At 38.3% G+C, this 15,314-nt stretch overlaps 1 protein-coding gene across 1 annotated transcript in view; it reads left to right on the forward strand.

Annotated features, from left to right (window-relative positions):
• The first annotated feature begins 3,256 nt into the window (after positions 1-3,256).
• map2 (microtubule-associated protein 2) overlaps positions 3,257-15,314 on the forward strand; it is a 123,176-nt gene continuing 111,118 nt past the window's right edge. Inside the window, exon 1 of the mRNA XM_079822156.1 lies at positions 3,257-3,301. The gene's annotated coding sequence lies outside the window, so the exon portion shown is untranslated. The remainder of the gene's footprint in view (positions 3,302-15,314) is intronic.

A 15,314-nucleotide genomic window follows, 5' to 3' on the forward strand; every position in this document is an offset into this window, starting at 1 on the left:
TCGATCCCAGCGGTCACCACCAGTGTGTCCTTGAGCAAGGCACTTTACTCCATGTTGCTCCAGGGGGATTGTCCCTGTAATAAGGGCACTGTAAGTCGCTTTGGATAAAAGCGTCTGCCAAATGCATAAATAAATATATCCAAAACTCGTTGTGCTCCTCAAACCATTCCTGAACCATTTTTGCTTTGTGGCAGGGCACATTATCCTGCTGAAAGAGGCCACAGCCACCAGGGAATACCATTTCCATGAAAGGGTGTACATAGTCTGCAACAATGCTTAGGTAGGTGGTACGTGTCAAAGTAACATTCACATAGATGGCAGGATGGTTGCCCAGCGGAACATTGCCCAAAGCATCACACTGCCTCCGCCGGCTTGCTTTCTTCCCATAGTGCATCCTGGTGCCATGTGTACCCCTGGTAAGCAACACACACGCACCCGGCCATCCAAGAAAGAACATGTTTCATTAGACCAGACCAGACTTCTTCCATTGCTCTGTGGTCCAGTTCTGATGCTCACGTGTCCACTGTTGGAGCTTTAGGCGGTGGACGGGTCAGCATGGGCACCCTAACTGGTCTGCGGCTATGCTGCCCCATACGCAACAAATTGCGATGCACTGTGTATTCTGACACCTTTCTATCAGAACCAGCATTAACTTCTTGACCAAATGGAGCTACAGTAGCTCGTCTGTTTGCCGGTTCACCACTGTTCCTTCCTTGGACCCCTTTTGATAGATACTGACCACTGCAGACCGGGAACACCCCACAATACTGTTGCCCTTGACTGTTCTAGTTGCTTCTTTTGCTCTCATTTGTAAGTCGCTTTGGATAAAAGCGTCTGCTAAATGACTAAATGACAAGAGCTGCAGTTTTGGGGATGCTCTGACCCAGTCGTCTAGCCATCACAATTTGGCCCTTGTCAAACTCGCTCAAATCCTTACGCTTGCCCATTTTTTTCTGCTTCTAACACATCAACTTTGAGGACAAAATGTTCACTTGCTGCCTAATATATCCCACCCACTAACAGGTGCCGTGATGAAGAGATAATCAGTGATATTCACTTCACCGGTCATTATGTTATGCCTGTGTATATATTCACAACATTTATTCCTTAAATTGTGCTTTTTAAATGATCATCAAGGTGTACCCGATATGCCTTGAATCGAATATTATGAAAATATCAAATATTTGATAAAAGATAAGCAATTTTGCTTACATTTTTAGATATCTGCATTTTGTCACTTTCGGTGGGAAGTATTTGAAATCTGTCTGAAGGTTCTTTTAAAACCGGACCCCTGACTGCTGTGAGAGACATCATGACAGACATGATACACTAACTCTCCTGAATCAAGTACTAATGCACGCCCAAGTCTCAACCTTATTTGCCTGTCTTGGAAGGGCTGTCTCCATAGTGATCATCAGTGCTCTTGAGTGTACACAGGGTCTTCATTCAGCTTTTCTATTTTAAGAAAATGGAGAGGACGAGCATCTCATTTCTTTTAGTGTCTCTCTCAATTTGTCTCCACTATATTGTTGTCTCTATGACAACATGACTCTTTTTAATTTAGCTTTGTTACACTGGCAAGCATCTGAGGTTTGAAGGGTGGTGTTTGTTTACCAAGTTGGAAGAGAAAACCCATTGTGACTATCAACTAAAACGTACATTGGAGTAAACATGTCAGTTGTTTTAACTGGCCTCTCGGGGCTCATTCATAATTTATAGGTCTCTAGTTTCCGCACGGAGATGAATGTGGTTGTGAGTGTGAGATTCTGTTGCCTAACACTTAGTTAAGAGAGGGTGTGTTACATGCTTCTAAGCCAACCCACATGTTTACTTGTAGTCCAATTTAAAGACCCCCTGTGGTGAAAATATAGTTTTTAATGTTGTTTTTTAATGTCCATGTGGTGTTTTTAATATGCTTTCAGACAAACCATGAGCTAATTCATAAGTCACCATTGCTGACTATTTTCTCCTTATAACTCCAGTGAACCAAAGACTCAAAAAAACGCGTTTGAAATCACTGGTGTTTCTGACATCACAAACTACCTTGTAACCAATCACGTCACGAGCGGACAGGCTTTAGCATATCATTAACTATGACTGCTCTGAAGCAGGGGAGTCTCAAGAGAAGCCAGGTTATCCTGGTATATTTTTCTGTTGATATGAAGAATCGGGTACATTTAGCAATATAGGGGTGAATTATGTATATTATGATGTTATGATGAACTATATGCCTTTCTCCACTGACGTTCTATGATCTATGTTCTATGATGTTCAAAGTGTTTCTAAGGATATTGATTGTTAGAAGGCAGACTGAGATAGCGAACGGGAACATGGTTTGTGTAACATTAGCAAGCAAAAGGCTAGCGCTAACATTAGCAAGCGTAGTCAAGCAAAAGGCTAATCATATTTATTACCGTTATGTGTCCGACATTGTAAAGAGCGAGACCATTGTGCAGCGTTTACTACAGTAAAGTTGAGTGGAACAGGTTTTCTGAGCTGGCGTGAGTGAGTGGAGGCGGGGCTAAATTGCATATTCATAGCTCCATGTATAGCCTACTATATGAAACAGCATGTAGAGTTACATTCAAGCTATTTTAAGAAGTATGAAGTATTTTTTTCACGGGAAAAAAAAACATTTAAATATGTAATTTTGGTGATCAAAGAGGAGTTTTAAGGGTTAAAATGATTGACTATAGGGGACTTTAAGGTCACACATCTACTTAAAACTAAAACTTAATTAATTCTCTTGTCTTTTCAAACCTCGATGCATTTCTTCTGTGGAAAGGCTATTGTGAAATATTATTACATGTAAATAGGTTGTAAAGTAACTTTTCTATTTCAATTCTTTTGTAAAATGTAATTTATTCCTATGAATTGTCTTCAGTGTCACATGATCCTTTAGATATCATTCCAATATGCTGATTCGATGCTCACGAAACATTTCTTATTATCATCATCAATAACGGATCATGTTGATATACTTTTTGTGGGAACCTTAAAAATGTGATGAATTGGAATTATTTTTAATGGAATTTTTGTAACAATTTAAATGTTTTAATTTTGCTAAATGTAATCCATCCTTGTCAAATAAATAATTAATTCCTTTAAAAAATCTACTGAAAGATAAATATCGCTGTATAGTAAGGTGGGCACGTCCACACTGTGATTTACGGTAATTATTCAGTAGTGGGCGGGATTACGCGGCAGTGGGCGGGATGTAGTGTGGGCGGCTCTTCACCACCACCGGCGTTCACACAGCGCTCCGAGAGGAAGCCTGCAGCGGACGCAACACGCCGAACAGGTAAACCACTATATTTCATTATTTACATAAAGCCATAATATCGAGTTTAAACGGTCAGCATGATTTGCATATGTATATCTGCATATTCTCTGAAGTTCTCCGACACATCTCAATTCCTCTAATACGTGCTTTTGAAGATGTTAATGGGACAGATAATCTATTGCTTGAGAAAGGACGCATTGTTCCATTCACTGCAATGGTGCTGATACTGTGCTTCAGAATGATGGAATAACACTCCTTATTTCGATCAGATACAATGCTTAACTTCTGAGAATGTGTTCGAACTTTGATTTGATTGGATTCTCAAGGGAGTGCTTAAATTCTTCATTTTTATCTGTTTAAAAATGCTTCTTTGTGCTGAAATCCAATGGTTTTCATTTTATAGTCATAGTCATATGATTTGTCTTTAAGGTTGTGCATTATTAATACAGCTAATCTGGTCTACATATGAAAAGGAGGAGACCTGGTCACAGACATGATTTGGTTTTGTCGCAGAGGAGATTTTGCAGTCCAGCAGAGATGGTGCTGAAACAACAGCTACCCAGTGTTAAGCACCTCTGAGTAATTCTGCACCTCTTATTTTTTTTATCAGTACTGAATTTGATATTTCCCTGCTGAAATGTGTGTGTATATATATATATATATATATGGTAGATGGTTATGGTTACATTCGAACAGTATGTTTTCCCATCTTTAAACACCTGCCATGAAAGGTTTTGCGGAAAAAGATCAGAATCAGTTAATGTCTCACAAACCATATAAAAGACTCCATCAGTGATGATGATGCTGTTTCTGATAAGACATGATGCATTCCTGCATTGGCAGTCTGCCGGCTCATGCTTGTTCCTGAAAACAGAGCTGTGAGGTTTAATGCAGCGCCCTTCACTGGATGACGGATATATCTGCGCAGTCCCTATATGTATGTGCCATTTATCTTATAATGTCCATTGGCATGCAAGTGTTTGTGTGTCTAAACTCCGCAGAGTCCGCACCACCGGTCATGAGCTATGACCATCTGTTAGTAGACTGCCCTCTTCATCAAATACAACAGATGTTCAAAAGAAGACAAAAAGTTGGACCCTTGCATTAGCACGCGCGTATCCTGGTGGGGACTTTCCATTGACATATGTTGCCTTTATACTGAGATAATGTTTTCAATCCATACCCTTAAACGTAAGCTTCGCATAAACATTGTTATGATTTCATTAAGATGCTGTTTAGTATGTTTATTAAGTCATTTCATCGTAGGCAGTCTGGTTGGTTCCCACGATATAGGTAAAAGATTAAAAAAAAAAAAAAAAAAACATACCCAACACAATTTTTTAAATTGAACTTTAATGATTTGAAAAGAGTGCATTTGTTCGCTATAGTTTATAATAGTGATTTCCACCCAATGATATGCGTTCACAGTTCAACCAAAAAATGAACGTCATCATTTTCATCACATGCACAACATCATGTCGTTCTAAACCTGTCATTCTTTGGAGCACATATAATTTTTTTTCTTGAAAAATATCTATACAACGAAAGTCTATTTAAAGACTAACATTAGGCTATGTTTTTTGGAACGTTTTTAAAAAAAAAAAAACAGTTCTGAATGTCATGCAGGTTTAGGACGGCATGAGGGTAAGTCAAATATTTAGATACATTTTGAGTGAACTATACCTTTAAGGTAAACTGGGTGGACCCAGCCTGATCTGCCGGCCATTTGATTTCAGTCTGGAAACCTGTACATTCATTTCTACTGCTTCTGTTACACTTTTGCGGGAACCAATCACAGACTGGCTTATCCACCTGGCGCGCTATTGGCGGGTTTAACACGATGACGGATAGAGAAGCGATGTGTCGTTGCCCGTTGATCACGCCTCTTGTGGTCTGGTTGAAGGACTATCCAATTGTGTACAGAGTCATTTAATTTATGCTCGTTTATCACGCCTCTTGTGCAGTAGAAAATACATAGCAGACTCCCCAGACCAATGTTCAATCTTAAATTGAGCTTGGTCTGGTGAAAGCCTGACAACCTTTAAGCAGGTTTTAAGGTGTGTTCAGGGAGTTTGCTTTATTAAAGTTGCACTATTTAACTTTTTGTCATTTATTCTTACCCTTATTCACTGTGGTAAGCCCATTGTAAGTGTTTATATTTTAGACAGAGCGGGATGCTTTTAGCGCAAAATTGTGTAGTTACGCCACTCGTCCGTGTGTGTCAAGAAGCGTCTCGCTACAGCCTGCACTGGACATCCAACCTGGCCCACATCCAAGTGTGATGCCAGAAGCCACAGCCATGTCCAAATACACCAAACCACTTCAATGGAAACTCCGCCCTGCAGGCGATTCTTAAGATTTTATTGGTCATATACTGATTGCCTACACCAAACACTGATCCCTAAAACTACTAAATTATTTCTGGTAAAGTGGTTTGGGGGGTGGAAATGAGAGGCTGCTCACTGCAGAGCAAATGGGTGGAGCTTATGTCTAGCTCCTCCTCGCTAGACATCCAGAGAGGTGGAGCGAATGTAATTCGGGCCTAATGGGTGGAGCTAGAATATCACACCCTAACCTTACCCACAACTCTATCCCTCCACCCCATTAGATGTCCTGAGAGGTGGAGCTGGATGTCATTTGATTCTGCAGTGAGTACCACTTGGAAAAAAATCTTGCTTCCTCATTAACGTTGAAACAGAAGCATTGAGAAGACTTAAACCTCACACCTAATTCTGTTTCATTTACTTATTATATTTCTCTTTTTATGCCATACCGCACTGAAACCCACTCAAAACCTGCGCCTAAAAAAACCTTTTAATCTGGAACCTACATATTGAAACCCACCTAAAATCTACCCTTTATGCCTGAAACCCACTCAAAACCCACTTTTCGGGGGGAAACGGGGATGGGGAGTCACAGGGTGATGTTTTGGATGTGGGCGGGTTGGATGTCCACCACAGAATGCAGCGAGCCCTACTTGTGTGTGTCCGGTAAATAGAAAAAAGTTGCTCTGGCTACTTAGACACTTATGGGAGTGGCATAGGTTAGTTGTCACAACAAGTGAGAAAGGTTGACACGGAGCATGTTAAATCATGAACCTCTGGGCAATCACCTGTTTTAAAACAAAATTTGAACAGAGGAGCGTCTGCTAGATAAAAGAGAAAGTGGCATAGCTCGTAATAAAACGAGAATCAAGATTGGATTGGCTTTTTGGAGATGGCGAGAACTGAGGGATTGTGAAATGTAAACAAACTTAACAGGTGAGTAAGGTATTTTATTATGCCATATTTAGCTCGCTAACAGAGTTCATTGTAAAATATTATCTATTGTGTCTTTCATTTTGGTTTTAGCGCTGTGCTGGAATTAATTGTATTAATGTTTATTAACATGTCTATTAATGGGTATAACTACAGTAACGTCTTCGGCTACTCAGCTTAAGATCCTTTCCATCTAAACTGATTATATCTCTTAAGCTAGTAGTGAATGTTTTCTGATCAGTAGGATAACCATATTCATCCGCACAGTCACGCAGAGCTGAAACACAACCAAAATAATGTTCTTCTGCAATGCTCAATTAGCAGTTTTCAAGGGGTTTTGCTTTATTAAACCTGCAGGAAAATTAATCAATTAAAATAATGAAGTGTGATTAACCTCAGGATTTTAAAGGAATTTGTGTGGATGACACAGAATGAAGTCATTTTTCACCCAACCTACTGATTTTTTTAAATTAATTGTTTGACTTCCTGTATTAAAGGTAATGCTAAATTATATCCAACGGGAGTTAAAGGAACACATTTTTTGGGGTTTTGTGTGGATGAAGTTGTCCTTGAGCTGTACTGTCGGGGTTATGGAGGTACATTGTGCATACAAAGCGAGTCGTGTACCATGCAAACAAAGAGATCACAGTTACATTATTATAACCCTTGTGCAAACAATTGCTTTGCGTACTTCAGTGAGTATTATGATTACATTAACATTTTAAAGAGAATGGTCTTTGTCCTTGTCTTGCTGTTTTCTGCTTATCCTCAAAGAGCACCTTTCTATGACAGCCTGTCACAGTGGAGTGGTTGTTGTGCCCTGGTTTTACCAATAGACTGTAAGGTTTTACCTGCTGTGAAACAACGCAAAAGGCTGTTTGTGTATTGGAACACTACTTTGCTTTCAAACCGTTCTTGTAAGTGAAATAAGAGACTGATATACTCGATCTGATTAGATTTGCATAGTACGATGTTGTGGCCATTGATTTCCTTTGGCTGTAAACGCTCTGAAGATGCAGGTATATGCATAATGTGTGTCTAATAAAATGGTAGTGAGGCAAGGCATTAATCCCAGCCACCTTCTCATCACCTCATGCTCGCTGGATCAATGAGGCTGTAGGGTCTAGAACATTCCCTGAGTCAGGCGGACACGTATCACTCAAGCCATGACATGATGAGTCCTCGGGGAGCCCTAAGTGCATCTCGAAGCTACTGTTGAACTCAGAGGATTCTGTTGAACTGTAGGTTTGCCATGGTGTATGGTGATACTACATTTTATGTCGGGAAACTGCTCCTATATCAATCGGCTTACAAATAAGATGTGTACCAATTCAGAGGCTGTTTACTGAAACTGTAGTAACATGGTAACGCCGCCATTGATTGTTTCACGTTAGTTCAACAATATAGGGCCGTCGTTAATGACGTCACGTGCTGGTGGTGGAGTAATAACTTCTGCAAATGAATCGATTCAAGTTTGTAAGGAGATGGTGGTCTAGTGGGTTTAACCACTGAACTGATACGTAGAAGGTTGGTTCGATCACAGCAGTTGCCACCACCAGTTTGTCCTTGAGCAAGGCACTTTACTCCATGTTCCTCCAGGGGGATTGTCTCTGTAATAAGTGCACTGTAAGTCGCTTTGGATGAAAGCGTCTGCCAAATGCATAAATGTAAATGCTACAGTGTAAGTCGGGGTAAGATGCCCCCCGGGGCAAGATGACCCCCCAACCTTAATTTTTTCTCCGGACCATAAATGGCACAAAATCGCATCTCAGCACTTTAGTATCTTTAGACAGTCTGAATAGTTTTGAGGTTCATTGATGTCATTTTGTGTCTCTGGAAATAGTGATCTATTACATTGTATTATAATAATATATAATATTAAAGGTGTCTATTTGTTGATGAGGGATTTCTGGACACCTTATTGTTTTTAGATTTGTGGAGTTTTGAAGGAAAAATATAAAATTTGACCCTTGGGGTAACATGACCCACAGAATTGGCACAGAACTATGTTCAACAGCCTAAATGAACAATACATTTTTGAGATTATTGTCAATAGCAAATTAACAGTTGTCATGAATAGGCTAATTTCTATTTCCGATATTTTAATGAAATTAGAGGACATATTCTGTAAAAATGTTTTTTATTTCTGGACATACATTTGTATATCTTACAAATATTAATTAGTCCATTTCAGCCTATGTATGTCTGGACACTCAGATCTCTAGTTCTTGGTATATAAGCATGGACCATTTAAAAACCCATACAAGTCAACCACCACTTGTTAAGTTGTGGCATTGGCTTTGCACTGACAGCAGAAACCGGCAGATGGTTTTTACCTTGCGTTAGCACGGCTTGAAGTCACTGAAATCATGGGGACGGAAGTTAATTTGCCTTAATTGCTTGCTGCAAATAATATTAAAATCAAGGCTCTTCCTACTATAAAGTAAGGACAATGTATTAAATGTTATTTGGCATTTTGTATAGTACAGTTCCCAGGTTTAACAAAGGTATTGTGTCTTTGACAGGTTTGACCTTTGGTGCCAGATTAATTTACATGAATTTCGAACAGGTACAGTCAGTGTGTGAGAGCAGGAAGTTTATTTGGACTGTTTAAATGAGTGTGAGTGTGTTCAGAGTGTAGCAATGGACTCTCACTGGGGAACTGTTCATGGAAAGTGAGCTGCAGTGCTGTGGACCCCAAAACAATGATCTCACTGTTCTCCCTGTGGGCTCCCGAAAAGCAGGTCACCTCTACATCCAATTACCGCAAGCATCTAACACTATAATGCACATTCCACAAATACAGAATGAGTGTTACATCAGCCGACATGTTTGGCATTTAAAAAAAAAAAAATTTGCCTAGACTGTACCTGAAAAATTCTAGTTATATTTTAGTGTACTGAAATTGTTTATCTTTATTTCTTTAATTTATGAATTATTATCTGAATAGAATATGATATTTAGATTCATATAACACAATTTACAGTAATATATTATTATTATTATTTTAACAATAATTCAGCACCTATACTTGTTCAAATAATGATGTTATATTTAAATGCATTGAACTTATATAATATTTATTTATTTAATTTATAAATTATTATCTGAGTAGAATATATTAATTATATTAATAAAGCAACATTTATAATAAACTATTGTTGATATTTGCGTTAATAATAATAATTATTATCATTATCATTGTCGTAGATTGTTGTTTTTGAATAATCTTGTGTGGTGGATGGAAACATGTCTGCTTTTCTGGGTGTGTCTCAAGTTAGATGTTGTCATTACGGATTGCCCTAAGCTGTCTAGTGGTCTAATCTGTCTGCCACTGTTTGACTCTGAGCCACCCATGGGTTCTTCTTGCTCCATAACCCTCCCCCACTAAGCTTGGGGCAGAACAAAGGGCCGGCATCTTTCTCTACCTTGAACCTGCACTGCTGGCAGCTGATGATGAGGAGGCCGGTTATCAGCAGGAGGACCATCACCCCATCTGATCCATATCCCTATAATTTCCCCAGGGCTAAAGGGCAGCGGTAACAAATAAAGGTCTTTCACGTCCAGTTTATAATCATTTAATGTGTCTGACCTCTGAAGGAGAGCGTGCATTTCTTTGCAGCGTAGGATATCAGTTTCAGTTTGGGCATGATAAATGTTATAGTCATAAAGGCAGATGTTCTCTGTAAGCTCATCTGCCCGAAAGATAAATGTGTGTCTGGGAGTGTTTTAGTGTGCATGTTTCACACGGTTCAATGATGTATTGAGTTGGGCAACTGTAGTGAATGAATGGGAGCTTGGCTGGTGGGACAGTGATCATGAATGTGCTTTAAAATGCACCATTTACAGTTTTATCAATATGAAAATAGACTGCAGTGTTTATGGATTTAAGTTTAGGTTCAATATTTTTAATACACTCACAGTAAAGGGACATCTAAAGTCATAGTTCAGTCAAAAATGTACTTTCTGTTAACATTTATTAATTTGTCTTTCTTTCATGGAACACAAAAGGGGAATTTTTGAAGAATATCCTGGCTGCATTTTTTTTTAAACTAATGAAAGTGAATGTAATAAACAGGCACTTTCAAGCCCCAAAATGACAAAAAAAAACAACAACAAAAAAACACCATAAGACCATAAAAATGTTCATTAGAATACAATTGTTTATATACAATAGCTTTCAATCATTATTCGCCGATAATCTTCCTCTCAGTTAGTTGAACTCAAGAATCAAATCAATACAATTAAAAAAAAATATCATTCAGTTCTTGCGGGATGTATCATATGGAGCACTTTATACTTTTATGTTACTTTTTATGTTAAGTCCCTATCCACTTTCATTATATTTTAAAGACTGTCCTGAATTTTCACCTAAAAATGCATTTTTTGTGTTCCAAATAAGAATAGCATGAGTTTGAGGCAGGACTGTGGATAGTGGTGCATTAATTACTCAATTCACCTTTGCTTCTGGTTGAAGTTTGGATGGTCTTTTTTTTCTTGTATCTTTTATAGGCTATATGCTATTACATCTCATACACTGTGGCACTTTTCACGGCTTCCTTTGGGGTTGTTACATGCTTTTAACACCATTTACTGGCTAACAGACCTCTTCAAATACTGTTGGATGTGTGACTGGACTGTCACTCGAGGTGAAAGATGAGCGTTAGGTGAGTCAGATACTCATATTGGTTTCTGAAGTTTCAGTGAGCTGGCCCTTGGGTTGTTCTGGGTGAAGGTGTTTATTGAATCTGCTATAGGCTGTGGAGTGGCAGAATAAGGCTCTTTGAAGAGATTGAGCTCTCAATGTTTCTGTCTGTTACGTACATGCTGCATGTAACTGTTATGGCACAGATTTACGTAACTGTGGAGGTGACGTACAGCTAATCCATGAACAGACACTCCCCTCCCTGCATAACTGCAGCCTCAATGATCCCTTTCACTGCCAAAGCCAATGTGTGTGTGTGTCCCAGACCAGGATCTGCTCCAGCAACCACTTTTCGAGAGACTTCAGGAGTCACCTTCTGAATAAATTAAATTACTGTCATCCTAGAAAATAGACTTGGGTGGTTGACATTTAAGCATGACAAGTAAGGTAAATTAATCTTATCATACAAGAGTTAAAAATTACTTTCTGTTTGTCACATTTTTCTATGCTTATCCTTATTATGTGACATTTTATAAAACTGTAAAAGGACATTTTTTAAGGAAACATATCAAATGCTTATTCCAATGACAGTAGATCAAGTCTATTGAATATTAATTTAAAATATTTTACATTATTGTTATTTATTTACATATTAGATTTTTTTGTATCTGTCTTGATATTTATTTTTATTTATAATTTTATTTTAATTCGATATTTATTTAATTTTGGCAAGCCAAAGTATTTCCCACTTTAAAATTATCATTAAGATTTTCAAGGGATTTTGTCATAGATAAATACACTTTTCTATTTTAATAAATTTTAAAATGTAATTTATTCCTGTGATGGAAAAGCTGAATTTTTAGCAGTCTTCGGTCACATGATCTTTCAGAAATCATTCTAATATATAGATTTCTTATAAATATCAATGTTGAAAACTGTTGCACTACTGCTTAATATTTTGTGGAAACCATTGTTTGTTGATTAAATCAATTTTTGTAATAATGCAAAAGCCTTTACTGTCACTTTTGATCAATTAATCAATTGCTGAATAGAAGTATTCATTTATTCTGAGTGTAAAGGAACTATGAACTTTGAACTCTTTGAACTCATTCTTGCAGTTGATTCTGGTGTTTTATGGAGCAGTATGTGGTTGTTTGTTTGTGCTAGCACAGGAGCAGGGTGAGGCAGAAGCTAAGCCTGTCAGAGTCTGGACTCCAGACAGCTTTATCTGGCTGCTGTAGTTCAGCCTCAAAGGGAAGGAGCTTACATGCAAGGCCTCCAACAGAGCTGTCACTCCAGTCGATGCCAAGACCAGAAACATACTACAGTACAGTATATGCAAGTACACAAGCGTATATGCGAACTCAGATGTGACTACTTGGGCAAGTATAAGGCCATCTTTAATGTGCACTCATTAGCAAACCTGTGTACTCAAGCAGTCAACATAGATCTACACTACTGGTCAAAAGTTTAGGATCAATAAGATTTTTTGTTTTTAAAGAAACTAATTAAGTAATGATTTTATTCAGCAAGGATGCATTAAATTGATTAAAAGTGACAATTAAGACATTTATAACCCTGGACAAAATCGGTGTCACGGTTTCCACAAAGATTAAGCAGCTAACTGGACTTTTTTCTACATTGATAATAATTAGCAATGTTTCTTGAAGGTTCACTGAAGACTGGAATAATGGGTACTGAACATTCAGCTTTACCATCGCAGGAATAAATTACATTTTAAAATATATCAAAATTACAAAAGAGTCATTTTAAATTAATAATATTTCACAATATTACTCTTTTTACTGTATTTTTGATCAAATAAATGCAGCCTTGGAGAGCATAAGAGACTTCTTTCAAAACATTAAAAATTTGTACTTACCCCGAACTTCTGAACACTAGTGTAACTTAGCAACACTCTTTTGTTGTCCATCATGATTGTAGTTTAACTAAAACAGAAAATTGTCATTGGAAGCCCAAAAGCGCCCCTGCAGCAATGCTGGAAATAACTTGCACTGCATTATTTATGATACATATTGGAATAGAAGTATTATGCGAATGTCATAGCCTGAAGTCGTCATACTGATTCTAGTCAGAATATGAGTCTGATACTGCTCCATTGGGCTGTGATTTTGGGGCGTTTCAACCGAACCAGGAAAGAAAATGCCTCAGCACTCAATTGGATAGACCTATAACCAATCAGAGCAACGGAGTAAGTGACGTATGTTGAGCGACGCATAGTTGTTTATTGCGCGCACGCTGGAAGAAGTAGAAGGAGAAGATGAGTGTAAACGATCTTTGCCGGTGTTGTAAAAATAATTTAAGGATACACGGAGTACTTACCAACACGATCATCATTTTTGAGAGAAATCTTAAAGGTGAATGCATATACGAACAAGTTCTCCGTTTAGGATTAGAACTCTACAATACAATTCAACCCAAGCGCTCTTTGGTGACATGGATGATTAAGTTACTGTTGATCCATCACTGTTACTGTTAAGTTACTGTTGATCTGTTGTCCATCATCGTATAAAGCCTGCCCTGACGATTTGATTGGTCTGAACAGCTCTGGTTCAAGCATAGTTGCTCCACAATGGATCCAGTCCAGACCGAACTTCCCAACCTCACATGTTGTGGGTGAGGCTAAGTTCGGCTGGCATCCAGGCTATGTATGTCATGTTTATATCTATAAGCATCTGCATTTATGTCAAGATTATTATCGTTAATGAAATCTTGACATGAATAACTAGCAGTGAAAACATTTGCATCTGTAAAAAAAGAACAAAAAATAAATGCAATTATTTGCAATTAACTCAGTCTGCTTGCAATCACATAAATCTTTATAGGACACAGCTGATTGGTTCCTGCTGTATCAGTTGCCAATGAGCTCGCTGCTCAACCTTCAAATACTTAGTCAGCATTTGCTGTAGCAGTTGCAGCGTGCTTTCAGAAACCCTCCACCTTCCCCAGCTCCACCTGTATATTTCTGCTATGGGTAATTCATGTATGTTGTTTTTTTATAGCAGCAGCAAGTCTCAAGGCTGGAATACATTACATGACTTCTGTTTTTTACCCAGATTTGCAGTCTGGATAGGTCAACAGTAGTTGCTGAAAGTCTGCGCAAGTCTGCAGATTTTGGTCTGTCAGAGTCCACAGATTTCAAAGTCTGTTTATTCTGTCCAAAAGAACCCACAATTAGATATTTTCTGAAGATACAAACAAAATAAAAATTATCTAAGAACATTTTAAACTGAGATTGGAAATCAAAATACCAAATTAAATGTATAATAATAATAACATACTTGCATGAGGGCTAATGTTGGATGTCTGTGTGTGTGTGTGTGTGTGTGTGTGTGTGTGTGATGGATCCCAATATTCTGTAATCTCCTCTATTGGCATTGATAAGATCTGATAAAGCTTTCTGAATTAAGCTTGCCTGATAACATTGCTGTTTTGCTTTTTGTACTTCATTTCACTAATCAGTCGGTCGATTGAAGATTCCTTCCCATTTAACAATTTTCATTCTGCTTGTGCTATAATGACCATGTCCAGTTTTTTGTGTTTGTTAATTATCAGCATCCATTGTTGTCAGAACACACATTCTTTCCGTTCTGCTGGTCAGATCTTTTAGCGGCGTACTGAAATGCTCTCAACAGCTCTGAGGCATGAAAAGCACAAAACTTTAAATGGAATTTGAAGGAACATAAAACTTTTTCTTCTTTTAATGAAGCCCTTTAGCATATAAGCATTAGTTCCATTGGTTAATGGTGCAAACCTCTACTGGTCTGAATATATGCGTCACCATGGCAACCACCACCATGGAAACAGTAGCCATGTGACTGAGGAGTAATGAAGACTGTGGATCACACAAAGGAGCCTCTGCTAAGATGTGTCCATGTGGAAGTAAGCCGTTGAGGGCCCGCCACTGCAGTCCTTTTAGGTCGCAGAAGACTTTGGGTTCAAGTGCTAGATTGGCCGCTGGCATCCACAAGGCACTGGGGAAACCTTGCTTCTTAAGTAAAACGGGGTTAAGGCGTAGTACATCTGACAGTTGTGACCTACTGAGGAACCACTCGTTTGTAATCCAGAGACTTTGATTTTAATAACCGTCACGTTTCGTTTTGCAGAC

Source organism: Gobio gobio (assembly GCF_949357685.1).
Source record: "Gobio gobio genome assembly, chromosome: 7".
NCBI classification, from domain to species: Eukaryota; Metazoa; Chordata; class Actinopteri; order Cypriniformes; family Gobionidae; genus Gobio; species Gobio gobio.